The sequence below is a fragment of the Pongo pygmaeus genome, chromosome 14 (assembly GCF_028885625.2).
Source record: "Pongo pygmaeus isolate AG05252 chromosome 14, NHGRI_mPonPyg2-v2.0_pri, whole genome shotgun sequence".
Taxonomy (NCBI): domain Eukaryota; kingdom Metazoa; phylum Chordata; class Mammalia; order Primates; family Hominidae; genus Pongo; species Pongo pygmaeus.
The window spans coordinates 101,270,274-101,285,739 of NC_072387.2; the positions used below are offsets into that span (position 1 = coordinate 101,270,274).

At 33.8% G+C, this 15,466-nt stretch overlaps 1 protein-coding gene across 4 annotated transcripts in view; it reads left to right on the top strand.

Moving 5' to 3' along the window:
* GPC5 (glypican 5) overlaps nt 1-15,466 on the top strand; it is a 1,461,148-nt gene that overhangs the window by 51,052 nt on the left and 1,394,630 nt on the right. The gene's annotated exons all lie outside the window — the stretch shown is intronic.

Genomic DNA, 15,466 nt, shown 5'->3' on the forward strand with positions numbered 1-15,466 from the left:
ACATAAAATCTCATTGCTTTTAACTGGGTAATTATAGATTTATCTATTAAAAATTGTTTTGGATGTCTCATAATTTTATTTTATATAAAATTTTACCTTAAATTCTGAGATACATGTGCAAAACATGCAGGTTTGTTACATAGGTATACATGTGCCATGGTGGTTTGCTGCACCCATCAGCCCGTCATCTAGGTTTTGAGCCCTGCATGCATTAGGTATTTGTCCTAATGCTCTCCCTCCCCTTGTCCCACTACCCCGCAACAGGCCCCTGTTATTTGAAGAAATACTCTTTAGATTTCCTTGCTATAATCGCGTATGGTTTTCATAAGAACACCAGTGGAATATATCAAAGTGCAAGCAAGTCTGATAAATAGTAAAACAGGAGATGTTAATTGGATGTTTAAGGGTCAGTTAAGACCAGAACTCAACCCTGATTCAAGCAATATGTTCGGATATAAAATTAATGGGTTATAAAATTACAAGGCACACTGAAAAATACATGATCTTTTTCTTATTTTAGTCATCTCTTCTGTAAAATTCCTTATTACTACAATAAAATAGCTTAATTTATTTTTCTTCTTATAAAGCATTAGCTATTCTGTATATGACTAGAATGAAAATATCTAGATTATACAGCTTTTCAAATTATTACCTTTGTTCAATGCAGAATATAACTTCTGTTAGTGTTCCTTTTAAATAAGTACATTAATGTCAATCTATTTGAATAATTTGCTTTGTGTACATATATAAGTAAATCACAGAGCTCTTTAATTTTTAAAATGATAGTTATTAAATAAAATAAATGCAATAAATCAGAATAAAATTTAAGTTAAATTGTAGTTCATGATAAATTAATGCTTTTTTGTAGAAAGTGTGAAATGTCAGATTTTAAGGTTTTATAAATTTAGCTACTCTTTTAGATGCCTTACAAACAACTTTATTTCTATTGTAGGATTTATTCATGTGAAATTGTTGGAGGAAAAATTACTGATATACATTTTAAACAAAGATTTGTGATTTAGCTGCGTTAGAAGCCGTTAACCATCTACAGAAAATTATATTTTCTTCCAATGAAAAGGATAGTAGGTACAATATGAAATATACGTTTTGGAGGCCACGCAGTGAATATATCAGTCTGAGCAGAACGGAGTTTGTGGTAGGTGGTCATATGCTTAAAAAGGTGAACTGGATTCATATTGAATCTTGGATATGTGATCAAGATAGAGCACATTACGTTCAAAGGGTTAGGAAACCTGGAATATTTAGACTTTTAGGATGGATTGAGGCTAGTGAAAAGTTTTGGTGATACTGCTAAAAGTTTAGTGATAACTATCTCAGTAGTAGAAATATATGTTAAGGAGATCATCTCTACTGAAGTGTCAGCTAATTTTATGTAAACCTTTGTTTTCTGCTTACTAAATTATATCTGCTTTATTCATTAGGTTGAGTTTTGCTATTTAAAAATTAATTATAAAAAGTATAGAGACATTCTTAAATATGATTTTTAATAATAAATTATAATTTCTTCCTTAGTAGATGTCAAGTTTTATTTAAGAAGCGCAAGGGAAGACAAATTTAAAAGAAATTTGCCTAAAGGCTAACTTTTCTGGAACCAAATTCCCTTATGAGAATACCCACTTTTATTGAATTGAATAAGTAGCTTCAGGCTTATTTCCATAAAAACAAGCTTAAATATATATGCCAAAAGCAATACGAGAGATCATTTTGCTGTACCATAAATGAGCAGGTTACCTTATCATTAAGTAAAATGCCCTCCATCTAGTTTCTGGGCAGTTAAAATATCTGAAAACAATATAAAGTCTTTATAAGAAGGAAGCAGCCAACACATTTTTTTGGGAAACAGTCTACTTGAGAGAAATTTAATAGAGAAATCAATTAACTTCTCAAATGATGTTAGGTAGATTTGCTACATTTTGATTTTTTAGTTTTCAAATAGTTCATTTATATTTCCTAGTTCAACAATATTATTCTGTTTTCCGAGTTACATTGTAGGTTATAAAAGACATTGGAATGGGATGTAGTATGGTCTCTTTCCTCACGGACCTTGTGGGATCCCACGGAAACATATGTTTTAGAGCAATCTTTTGAATACAGCCAGTGAGGATGATCACTTGGGTCTGGGGATTTAGCAGAGGGCACACTATTGTTAGATGAAGGCTGGGAGGTTAAAAATGCATGAGGGAGAGAGGAAGCCATGCTGACAGCTGTTGTTAGAAGAGACCTAAGATTATCCTATGTGAAATTCACACTGGGCTCTGTAGTCCACTGCCTATGTATATTCCATTTAGGCTAGAATTAGCCTCTAGGACAACTCTTCTGTTTTTTTTTTTTTAAAGAAATTTATTTGTGTTTGCTTTAGGCAGATTTTCTTTTCTTTCTTTCCTTCTTTCTTTCTTTCTTTCTTTCTTTTCTTTCTTTCTTTCTTTCTTTTTTTCCTTCCTTCCTTCCTTCCTTCTTTCTTTCTTTCTTTCCCTTTCTTTCTTTCTTTCTCTTTCTCTTTCTTTCTTTCTTTCTTTCTTTCTTTCTTTCTTTCTTTCTTTCTTTCTTTCTTTCTTTCTTTCTTTCTTTCTCTCTTTCTCTCTTTCTCTTTCTCTGTCTCTCTTTCTTTTTATTTTTATTTTTTTTCCTGAGATGGAGTCTTGTTCTGTCACCCAGGCAAGAGTGCAGCGGCATGATCTCTGCTCACTGCAACCTCTGCCTCCCAGGTTGAAGTGATTCTCTTGCCTCAGCCTCCCGAGCAGCTGGGATTACAGACGCGTGCCACCACGCCCAGCTAATTTTTGTATTTTTAGTAGAGATGGGGTTTCACCATGTTGACCAGGCTGGTCTTGAATTCCTGACCTCATGATCTACCCACCTCGCCCTCCCAAAGTGCTGGAATTACAGGTGTGAGCCACCATGCTCGGCCCACATTTTCTTCAAATGAACAAAACAGACAAAAATCTGCTTTTATTTTTTATTTATTTTCATTTTTTCTATTATTTTTAATTTTTGAGACAGGATCTCACTCTGTTGCCCAGTCCAAAGTGCAATGGTGTGATCACATGGCTCACTGCAGCCTCAACTTCCCAGGCTAAAGTGTTTCACCTACTACAGCCTCCCGAGTAGCTAGGACTATAGGCTCATGACACCTTGCCTGGCTAATTTTTGATATTTTATAGAGATGGGGTTTTGCCCTGTTGCCCCATTTGGTCTTGAACATCCTGAGCTCAACTCATCCACCTACTTTGGTCTTCCAAAGTGCTGGGATTATAGGCATGAGCCACCATGCCTGGCCAAAAATCTGTTTTTAGAAGGACTCATGATTATGACCTGGGACTTCACTATATTCTAAGGGCAATCACCCATGAAGTATTTCACAGGGCAGAAAAAGAAAACTGCTATTCTTATGTCAGTTTCTGTTCATGAATAAGTAGTGCTGTTTGCAAGGAGGAATGTTGGCTTTGTCACAGTGCAAACAATAACTGTTCTTCATTTTCAGGGGCTTAGTAATGTTCATGAATAAAGCAGAACAGCCCAGGATAATCCAAGAGTTTGTTTCCCATTGGCGGTTTTGCTATAAGATTTTCTGCTTTAAAAATATTTTGGAAATATTTGTTATAAATATTTTGTTTATTTATACATGACAGTATGGTGTGGTGCATGGAGAAATAGGGGAAATTGATGGAGAATCGTGTTCTGTAAAAAAGCAACTCTTATCCAGCTTATATATTTTTCAATTTTTAAATCTCTGTTTAAATAAAATAATGAAATTTAGTTTTTTAATTTGTAACTATGCAAAAATTTCAACATGACTTTCAAAAAATAAAAAATAATATTTTGGAGGACACTATTGGAAGCTTGTGTTTTGTTTTCATATTTGGAAGATAAGGTTAAAATGTTATATCTTTCCTTAGAAATGAACCTTTTCTTATTTCTCTCAACTTCATTATGCTCATATATTTCTAAAATATATGGTAAATACTAAGTCTTTATTCTGGAAAATTTCCAGTTATATATATAACTGGAAATGCATAATTCTAAAAAAATGTTATTGCTAGAGTCTGACTATAAGTGACATTTAGAACAAAAATTATTTAACTTTTTTTTGATTTCATCTCTTGGCTAATTATATTTTTATTCCTTGATTATATGTTTTTGAAAATTGGCAAGCCTGTCCTTTGGGGTTGAAATGTTAGATTCAGGAATTTATTAAAAAATGATTGCTATTTTTAATGAAATGTAGGAATATGCTTGAAATTAAATATATTTAAAAAGCAGGTGAATTGAGAATATGAATATAACTTATGGATTTTTATCCTTTATGCTAACAGATACTGGTTACTGTAAAGTGTATAGCTATCGCATAGCTGCTACTGTAAAACTAAAGTATATATATATATATAGCAAAAGACACAGAATATAGTTAATATTCAAATATATTAATGAATATGAGGACAAATAGATTTATATAAATGTTACAATATCAAGCATAGAGTACATTAATCTTATTTAAGTCACTTCAGCTATACTTTACAGAAATGGACTATATTTAAAATTTTTCCTAGGAAGGATAAAGGTGTATTGCTATTTTTAACACTAAGAATTACTTGATCAAGGTTAAGAGAACAGGCAGCCTAGGCTGGTAGTGTTGGGGAGACTTGTTTCTTTCTATGTCTAGCACTGAGAACAGATATACAGCGAATGTAAGTAAATTAACTATGTGAATAAAGGAATGAATGAATGAATGGTACTTAGCAAGAAAATGGTTCAGAAATAAAATGAGAGATTCCTTTCCTCTCTCCTCCCTCCCTCCTTCTTCTTCTTTTCTTTTATTCCTCTGTTGATGCATTTAATATATCTTTTGAGCACCTACTGGTTGCCAGCATCATTAGGTACTTAGAATTTACACAGTGTCAAAATGTTAAATCCATTATACTTTTACTGGATCATTCAGACTCCTAATATGCCAACATATTTATTGGTTTATTAATTTCTAAACTATAAAGGGGCACATGATAGTGTTTATGTCAGTGGCATTGTGAATGGGATTGCATTCTTTTCCTTGTTCAGTTTTAGGCAGTGCATGGTTTAGTGTGTTATCTAATACAGCAGCTATCAGTGCAATTGGTCTTTATTCAACTGTCCTTTATCTCTGCAATGTTAAAAATTGTTTCTTTTGAGTCGGTGTCAACAGGGTTATGTTATTTATGAGAAACCAAGCAATTTTCCTGTTCTAGATAAAAGTTGCAAGAGCTTAAATTACTTTTCAGCTGGAAGTAAAGCTCGCTTCATATGAAATAATATCAATAGTAGAAAAATATTAACTATAGATCTAAGATAAGGTTTGCTTTTCCAAGTTTCTTTTTTAAACTCTAAGAAGCAAACTTTTAGTTGTTTTAATTCTGACAGATGATAGTTATGATAATATCACCTATGGCTATGGTAATCTCATCTTGCAAGCACAGTAATTTGCTTATAGCTGGTGAAACAGTTCTTGATTTTATATTAAACACACTTTCAGTTAAATTTTTCAATGTAAGAACTATACATCTATTGGCTAGATGAATTGACATTAATCAGATATTTATCATTTTGCTATTTGTTTTTAATTTTTGAAACTCGGAGCAGATACTCAGCAAATATAATTAAATGAACTGCATGAATAAATGAATGATACTTAGCAAGAAGACTTGTGAAATAAAACAAGAGATTCTCTCTCTCCTTCCCTCCTTTCTTCTTCCTTAACAGTAGCTAGTATCTGTTAGCATAAAGGAAGAAAATACATAAATTTTATTTATATTCTCATTCTCCATTCACCTGCTTTTTAAAATAAGATATTCAGTTTCTCAAACCTCTGGGCTCAAACTCCGTTGCTCAAATAATCCTCCAACCTCAGCCTCCTGAGCTGGGACTACAGCCATGCTTATATTCATTTAATCTTATGCAGAGGGAATCATAGAAATGACTCTTGAATGCTACTTATGTGTTGAGTAAAGGACAGGACATTTGGGAGATTACAACTAGTTATGTTTTTGAGATTAATCTGTGCATCTATCCATCCCTTTTATCCATTTAATTTGATTTATAAAATTCATTTTTATAAATATGTGATGTTTATTCATTCTTCTGTTGATGGATATTTTAATAATTTATAACCTATTTTTGCACTTAAAATGTTGCAGTGAACATTCTTGATCATATCTCTGTGAGTGCATGTTTCTCCAGGGTTCACACATAGAAGCACAATTGTGGCTTATAGGCTATGCACTTGTTTACTTTACTAGATATTTACGAAAATTGGTCTTCTAAGTAGGAAAACCAATTTAAACTCACTCTAGTAGTTTGTGTGCGTTCTCATATTTTCACATTTTTCCTAACACTTAAGTATTGTCAGAATTTTAAAAGTTTTACTGAACTGATAATAATGTTGTATCTTGTTTTCTAAATGTGTGGTCCTCTCTGATTATGTGTCTGCACATCTCTTCACATGCAGTTCTTTATTTTGTATTTTATTTGTTTTCCCTTATGAATAAATCATACCAACATGTGTACACACTTAGAGGATGTATACCATATTGTATTTTGTATGTATTTAAAATTTCTGTCCTAGGTACAGATATCACATTGGATTTCTACATCTTAAAGTTTTAACTAAAGTAATTGGAATTTCTTTTTATGTGCTATAGAAATCCAAGCTCCCCACGCAGTTTCTGCACATCCCAAGGCTTGCAGTCACATAGTCACTCCTACCTCTGCTCCCTTGCTTTTAAAAAATTTGCTGTTGTCTGCCTCTTTCCTGTCATATTAGCTGTATATGATTTTTTTCTCAATTTCCGGTTCCCAAAACACACACACATTATATACATGCAACCCACTCATGATGTATGTGTAAAATAACTTTTATCAAATGATGATGATACAGGAAGACAAAGTCTAAAGACCACATACTTTCAATAATTTCAAATTGATTTCTATTTTTGCAAGTCTTTTCCAGCCCTCCAACATCAATCCATGAAGCCACCATTCTCAGATCATTCTCTCTGGCCCAGAGATCTCGCATTCTTGTGTGATACTCTCCTCTCCTCCCCAGATAGTGAGATAATGTATCTTCCAGTCCCTTACATTTATTATATAAGTAGAGAAATATTAAATACCCACCACAGGGCTCTGAGGATGAATGTAAACTGAATACTTTTTGATCAGCCTGTTGTCTGTTAGATATTTTGGGAGCAACAATTTTTCCAAACCAAACATACGAAGTATGGTGATCCTGTATAAGGTATAGACAAAGTGTATAATCTTTTTTTTTTTTAGTATTAGTTAAATTGAGTTCATTTTATATTTGCAAATGTTAACTTTTTTTTTTTTTTGCAAAATGTCAACTTTTGCAATCCATGGAAAGAAATAAACAATTATTAGCTTCTTTTAAAAGAGAACCAATTTACCTTAGGAATGTTTGCTTTTAAAAGCAATAATAATCTGCAAAGTTAATAATTTTTTTAAGATCCAAAATATATTATATTTAAATGATTTTTTATTTCTTATACTAAATATTTTAGGAAAAAATAAAATCAGCTTAATTAAAATAGCATTTTTCTAATTAATGTGTGGAAATATATATCAAGGGAAAATTGTAATGTAAGCATTGTGTGGTATGACACTCATTTTGTAATTCAATATTTATGAATTCTTTAAAAAAAATTTTACCCCATGGAACAAACTTAACCATTATATTGATAATGATATATAAAACTTGCATGCTGTAAAAAGTAAAATTCACGTGGGTGTTTTGTTTTGTTTTCTAGTTTAGCCCTGTGCACTTAGTATATGAATTGGGATTTTTTTTTGCCAATGGTATCAACTAACATATTTTGCAAATACGTGTCATGAAATTATTATTTCTATGAAGTAAAATGTTTTAATATTGAAAGTAGGGTATTTCCCTATTTATAAGAGGCTGGTGAAAGGACAAAGACTGAAGGAGCATTTGAATACATTTAAGTCTATTTTATGTGAAGAACAAAGAGTAAAACTGAGTAATAATTTTATCACAAATTATTACTATCCTATTACTATTATAAATTCTATTAACAAATTTTGTTGAAATATATCTTGATGTATTACATTACTTGCCAGCTTTTTTGATAGGGCTTTTTAAATAGCTATTTTTGTATCAAAATATTTAGTTTTTGGAAGTGTGACTTACCCTGTTAAATATCCAATGTAACTAATTAGTTTAAAAAATAACATTTTCAGTATTTTGAGGTCTTATGGTTTGTTTTTTCAAGACCCTACAAAATTTTATCTATGATGGTTAGTGACCACATTAATTAGTTTTACAGGCGAGATAAAATAATGATACTATAAAAATATCTAAGACATTATGTTAAAACTCAGTAATGTATCTATTTTTACCATTTACTTTATCATGAGATGTTAATTTTTATTTATCATGGTTATTATGTGGCATATAGCACATGACAGCATCTTGTTCTCCCTTCTGCCTGTTGTCAGAACACTCAATTTTTGGGGCGACCACACCCAATAGCCATGTGTATAGGGACAGTGCGCCCTGCTGCAGCACAGGGGATGACATGGAATGGAAGTGCTTATGTAGTTTGAAATAGTTTTTGTGGGAAATAGAAAAGGTAATTAACCAAAAACCAGATAGAAGGTTAACATTGGAGATATGTAATTAATAGTAAAACCTGTATCTATGATGGTGTGACTGCTTTCATTTTCATCTTTCTTTCCTAGTGCCTAGGGAGAAAGTACAAGTAGAGGAGCGCTGACATGTGGTTGAGCAGGTACAGTGGAAGGCTGAAGGTGGTAGGAGGTCCATTCATCCATCCAACAATCATGGGGCAGCCTGCATGTGCCGGCACTGTGTTTAAAGTGCTTGGATGCATTGGTGAATGAAACAAAGATCCCTGTCTTGATAGTTCCCATTTCAGCCAGGAAAGATAGAAAATAAACAAACATAATAACAGATACAAGTTAGGATGTATTAAATGTTTAGAAAAATATATAGAGCCGGGTGAGGGGGACGGAAATACTAGAGGGCTGCAATTTTGAATTGGATAATCAGGGAAAAAGTGGCATTTCAGCAAAAATTTGAAGACAGTGAAGGAGTTAGTCATGTGGATATCTTGGAGAAACACATTCCAGGACCAGGAAATAGCCTTAAAGTAGAGGTGGGCCTCAGCTGTCAGAGGAATAGCAGCAAGGAGGCAGCATGTGTGGAGCATACGGAGGGTGATTGGAAAGGATATCACAGAGGCCAGGTCTTCTGGGGCAGGTCTTCTGGGGCCTCTTAGGCATTTATTCTGAAACAGGAGTTTTTATGATAGGTGTGATTTGATTGTAAAATAATCACTCTGTCTTCCCACAGCCAACATTATACTGAAAGGGGAAAACTTGAAAACATTCCCTGCCGAGAACTGGAGCAAGACAAGGATGCCCACTTTCACCACTTCTATTCAACGTAGATATACAAATGGCGAACAAACATGAAAAAATGCTCATCATCATGAATTATTGGGGAAATGCAAATCAAAACCACAGTGTAATACCACTTTACTCCTGCAAGAATGGCGATAATTAAAAAATCAAAAAAAAAAATAGATGTTGACATGGATGTGGTGAAAAGGGGGCACTTTTACACTACTGGTGGGAATGTAAACTACCCTGATTACATTGATCCAGCAATCGCACTACTGGATATCTATCCAGAGGAAAAGAAGTCATTATATGAAAAAGATACTTGCACACACGTGTTTATAGCAGCACAATTTGCAATTGCAAAAATATGGAAGCAGCCCAAATGCCCATCAATCAATGAGAGGGTAAAGAAAATGTCTTGTATATACATATATATATACCATGGAATATGACTCATCTATAAAAAGGTACAAAATAATGGCATTTGCAACAACCTAGATGGAATTGGAGACCATTTTTCTAAGTAAAGTAACTCAGGAATCGAAAACCAAACATCGTATATTCTCACTGATAAGTGGGAGCTAAGCTATGAGGATGCAAAGACATAATGGACTTTGGGGACTCGTGAGGAAGGGTGGGAGGTAGGTGAGGGATAAAAGACTACACTGGGTACAGTGCACACTGCTTGGATGATGGGTGCACCAAAATTTCAGAAGTCGCCGCTAAAAAACTTATCCATATAACCGAACTCCTCCACCTGTACCCCAAAAACCTATTGAAATTAAAAAAAAGAAAAGAAGGTTGCAGTGAGCCATGATTGCACCACTACACTCCAGCTTGGGAGACAGAGCAAGACCCTGTCTTAAAAAATAATAAAATGAAATAAAAAATAAAATAAGCAATCTATCTAGTTGTCTCATCTATCACAGCCTACAGAAAAGAGGCACCATGGTGACTTGGGTGTTTGCAGTGGAGGTGGCAAGATGTGGTCAGCTTCTGTATCTGTTATGATCCTTAGTGGGCCCTGGACATAGTAAGAAAAGAATTGAAGCCCAGGGGGGCCTGATAATGGTAAAATACATCAGGATTGCATCAGTGATGCAGGTGCCTGGAGGGTAGTGGATTAAAGAAGCCCAGGCTGTGGGAGGGGCTTCCACGTAGACGTTGGAGTCTCCGAGTCTGTTGGTAGAGTTGGAGTGAGACAAACTGTGACCTGTTTCTCCAGAGTTCTAAAAGAAAGGAGGACATTGGTGGTGTGACAGAGACAGCCAGTGGAGGCTAATCTTATACAGTGTAGAATAGTAATTAATGGTCTTGGAAGAGCCAGGAGATTTCCAGTGTCCCTCTAACTGTCTGACTTTGTAAAGTGATAGAAATACTTCTGTAATAAAATATGTCTAGATATGAAAATACAATTGATTTTGATATAATTCACAATTCTACACAACAGAACATATTGCCAATATTTAGCATAATTTAAGAGTAAAGGGCATTCAAGAAATATATAATGCAAATAAATAAAATTAACTTGAGTTAAATTTATAACAAACTTTGAACATTGAAGGGAGAATATGTATAATGCGATAGTATTGTATAAAGTTATATGATGAAAATCATGAGTTTGTATATGAGAAATTTGTTTTCACTTTATAAAAGATACAACATGCTTATGTAAAAATTGCAAATAGAATTCTTTATTAGTCAATAACCCAGTTAGCAAGTAGAGTTCTATGGTGAACTTAGGAGTCTTGGGACTCAATGTTGAAGTCTTAGTGGTAATTCTCATAATAGGAACACACATTTGCTGTTCTTATATGAATCAAATTCTTTTAACCAAACAATATTAATAGTTATCAATCATTTAAATAATATCTCTTTATTGTCTTTTTTTTTGGTGGGGGGACAGAGTCATACTTGTTGCCCAGCCTGGAGTACAGTGATGTGGTCTTAGCTCACTGCAACCTCCACTTCCTGGGTTCAAGCAATTTTCATGCCTCAGCTTCCTGAGTAGCTGGGATTATAGGTGTGTGCCACCGCACCCGGCTAATTTATTTTTGTGTTTTCAGTAGAGACAGGGTTTCACCATGTTGGCTAGGCTGGTCTCGAACTCCCGGCCACAAGTGACCCACCCACCTCAGCCTCCCAAAGTGCTGGGTTTACAGGCATGAACCGCCATGTTGGGCTGATATATTTTTATTATATATATTTTATTATATATTTTTATTATATTATTTCTTATCTAATTATTGTAAACTATGAAACATAGTTTATTAAAAATGTAGAAGTGTTCTTAATATTTCAGCTTTTTTTTTGTATAGGCTTGGGGGAATATCAGATTAAGATGAAAATATTACACCATCATCCATAATATTGATTTGGTAAAAGGATAAGATAAAATGAAAAATAAGATACCTTTCTTTCCTCAGACAAATAGAGGACTTAAATTTTATAACCATTTCTCAATGTAGCTGTTCATGCTGGGAAATTACCCATGCATATCTTTATGCTTTTATCATAAAATATATGTAGCAATAAATGTGGTATAGATGCTATAGCTTTTATGCAGAAGGCAAAGGGCTTGAAATGGCATCTCAAGACCCAGAGAGTGAGAACAGTAAATAAAGGGTAATTGTTGGATAGCTGTGCTGAGCTCATTTTTTTCCAGGGTAATGCTGCCTATGGGCTAACTTTTGTATAAACAAAGATAATTGAACTTTTGCACCTTAAAGGATATTGTTTTCTTGTACTCTTTATTTGACTTCATTCCCTAAGGACATAGACTTAACTTGAATGTTAACTTAGGAAACATATTCAATGTTATTTTCCTTAAGTAGAAATAAATTGAAGATGCTTTGTAGTAGAACAAACATTGGTCTTTGGTGTGGGAAACTGATTTTGTGATAGGATAGGGAATATGCCTAAGGATTTAAGAACAAGGGTCTGGAGTTAAAGGGTCTGGGTTTGGATCTGGTCTCAAGACTTGTCATCTGGGCCTCAGTTTTCCTTGCTTGTATAATCGGATAACAATAGTAACTTCTTCTAGCTGGACCTCAATATCCTTGCTTGTAGAATGGAATAATAATAGCGCCTTCTTCTAGGCTACAATTAATGAGGATTAATTGAGGTAGTCCCTGTAAAGTACTTAGTTTGGTGCCTCGTACATAATGAGCACTCAGCATATGTTAGCTATTCTTTATTTATGGAGGATATTTTTTCTTCAGTATTTCATAGGCAGTAAAACATTTCATGGCAGAAGTTGTCTGATAGCTTTTCTTTAAGCGTGTTGTGGCAAATGGTATGAAGCCAATTGTCACATTATCCGAAGTGCTGCAGGGTCCAGGCAGGAGAAGGGCGTTGGTGGTCCAAACTCCTAGATCCCTTCTTGGATTACTGTCCCTGATGGGGTTGCCAAGAGTCACATTGTGAGTGCTTAGGATTATGGGCAAAAATACCCTCTAAATTCACAAAGACCAGCCATTGAGAACAATTATTTGATGAACAATAACAATTGGTGCATTTTTAAAGCAGACTTTTCTGCTGCCCACTGGTAATAAAATGAAATTTCAAATGGTATTAAGTGGTATTAAATTGCTATATTTTGACTTTCACTGTAATGGAAACCAATGTGAATACTAAAATCTAAGGTTTAACTAACAGACTCATGCAGAGGTACAGAGTCCATGGGGAATTATTCAATGACTGGCTTAACAAATGCCGTGGTCTTATTGGTCTTATTAGCGTCCTTCTCCAAATGAGAATATATAGAAGAGCCTTTAAATTTTTGACACCACTTATTCATTCTGATCACATTCACGGGTGTTTGTAGTTTATGTTGGTATATGTCTTCATAAAGCAAAGCTTTTTGATTATGCTTTGTGAGTTATTAGATAGTATCATTAACTTCAAATTAGCCCTTTTCAAAACAGCACAGAATAAATACATACATAGCCCTCAGAATAATGTGAGAGATTTTGTGCATGATAGAATATGGCATAAAATTTAAGATGTCACTGAATTACTGTGAAGGTCTATGTTTTATTCAGACAATTTTTATTTTGGTTTAAATGTTGCTAATCATTGTTTCATAAAATTATCTATTGGATATCTACATTGCCTACCCACTGAAAATGTGAAATATTATTGCGTATCTGTAAGACATTGTAGAGGGTTTCCTCTTTATATAAGGAAAGCTAGTGTAGAAGGAGGTGGGCCCTTAAAGTCTCTGGAAAGTATACTTTGGGAATCCTCTTCTCAAATCATACTTAGAAGGATGGGTCAAAAGTGTCCGTTGGTTCAAGAAGGAATGATAAATGCTGTGTTCACATTCTGATTTTTGATGTGCTTACATACTAGCTATAGTCCCAGGGCAATGCTTTAGGATGATCTAGGCCAACTGCTTTGTTTTTATTATAAACCTTCAAAGTCGACTTAAATTATCTATGTATCTGGCAACTTCTACTCAATATATTTAGTATATTTTAATGAAATTATATATTTTGAATGCAGATTATATTTAAGAATATATTTAACAATTGGTACCACTGTTCTAGAAAGCAATTTGACAGCACTAGGTTAAATATGTATTTTCTACTGGTTATATACAGTCACCTTTGATATCTGGCGGGGGGGGGATTTGTTCCAGGACCCCCTTGAATACCCAAATCCACAGAAGCTCAGGTCCCTCATATAAAATGGCATAGTATTTGCATATAACCTACTCAAATCCTCCCGTATACTTTAAATCATCTCTAGATTACTTAAAATACTTAATGCAACACCTCTACATCACTTCATTTGCATGGTTTCAACATAGTATTTGGTGTGTGGCAAATTCAAGTTTTGCTTTCTGGAGCTTTGTGGAATTCTTTTTTCTGAATATTTTCAGTACATGGTTGGTTGAATCCATGCGTGCAGAACACATAGATACAAAAAGCCAACTGTATATTGGAAAATTTTTAAAGAAACTATAAAGAGACATGTCCAAGCATGTTAATTATAGTGTTTTTTCGAGTCAAGCTTTTTCTAAAATTTACATGGAAAGGCAGAGGACCTAGAATAGCTAAAACAATTTTGAAAAAGAAGTGGGAAGAATCACTTTACCTAATAATAAGGCTATACAGCTATAGTAATTAAACATGTGATATTGATGAAGAGATAGACACATAGAACAGATTAGAGAACCCACAACAGGCCTACAGAAATATGCCTGATTTTGACATAGGTACAAAGGCTATTCAAGGGAGGAAGAATATCCTTTTCAACAAACTGTGTTGAGAAATTGAATATTCATAGGGGAAACCTAAACTTTGTACATTATACAAAAATGAACCCAAAATAGATCATATAGTTTAGGTAAAACTATGAAACTTTTAGAAAAGAAAATTGAAGAATCTTAGGGAGCTAGGTCTAGAAGAACAGTTCTTAGATTAGACAACAAGAACACACATGTTTCATAAAAGGGAAAATTGGGCCTTGTGAAAATTACAAACCATGTTCAGAGAAAGGTTAAGAGAATGAAAACACTGTGAGCAAATAATTGCAAACTGCATATGTGATGAAGTACTTGTATCTAGAATATATTAAAAATTCAGCAGTTAAAAAAACCCAGTTTAAGTAGAAAATGAACAAAATATATGAATAGACATTTTACAGAAGGGGTATGCAGATGACAACTAAGTACATGAAAAGATATGCAACATCTAGCTTTCATGGAAATATAATTCAAAGCTGTAATGAGATATCACTACACCCTATCAAGTATGGTGAAAATGAAAATAGTAACACCAATTGTCAACAAGGATGTAGAGAAACTGGATCACTGAGGCACTGTTCATGGTAATATAAAATGGCACAGTCAGTCTGGAAAACAGTTGGCAGTTTCTATTAAAATTAAACCTGCACTCATTGTATTGTCCAATAAATGCACGCTTGGACATTTATTCAGAGAAATGAAGTATTATGTTCATGCATAGAACTATACATGAATGTTCATAGCAGCTTTATTTGTAGTAGCCCCAAACAG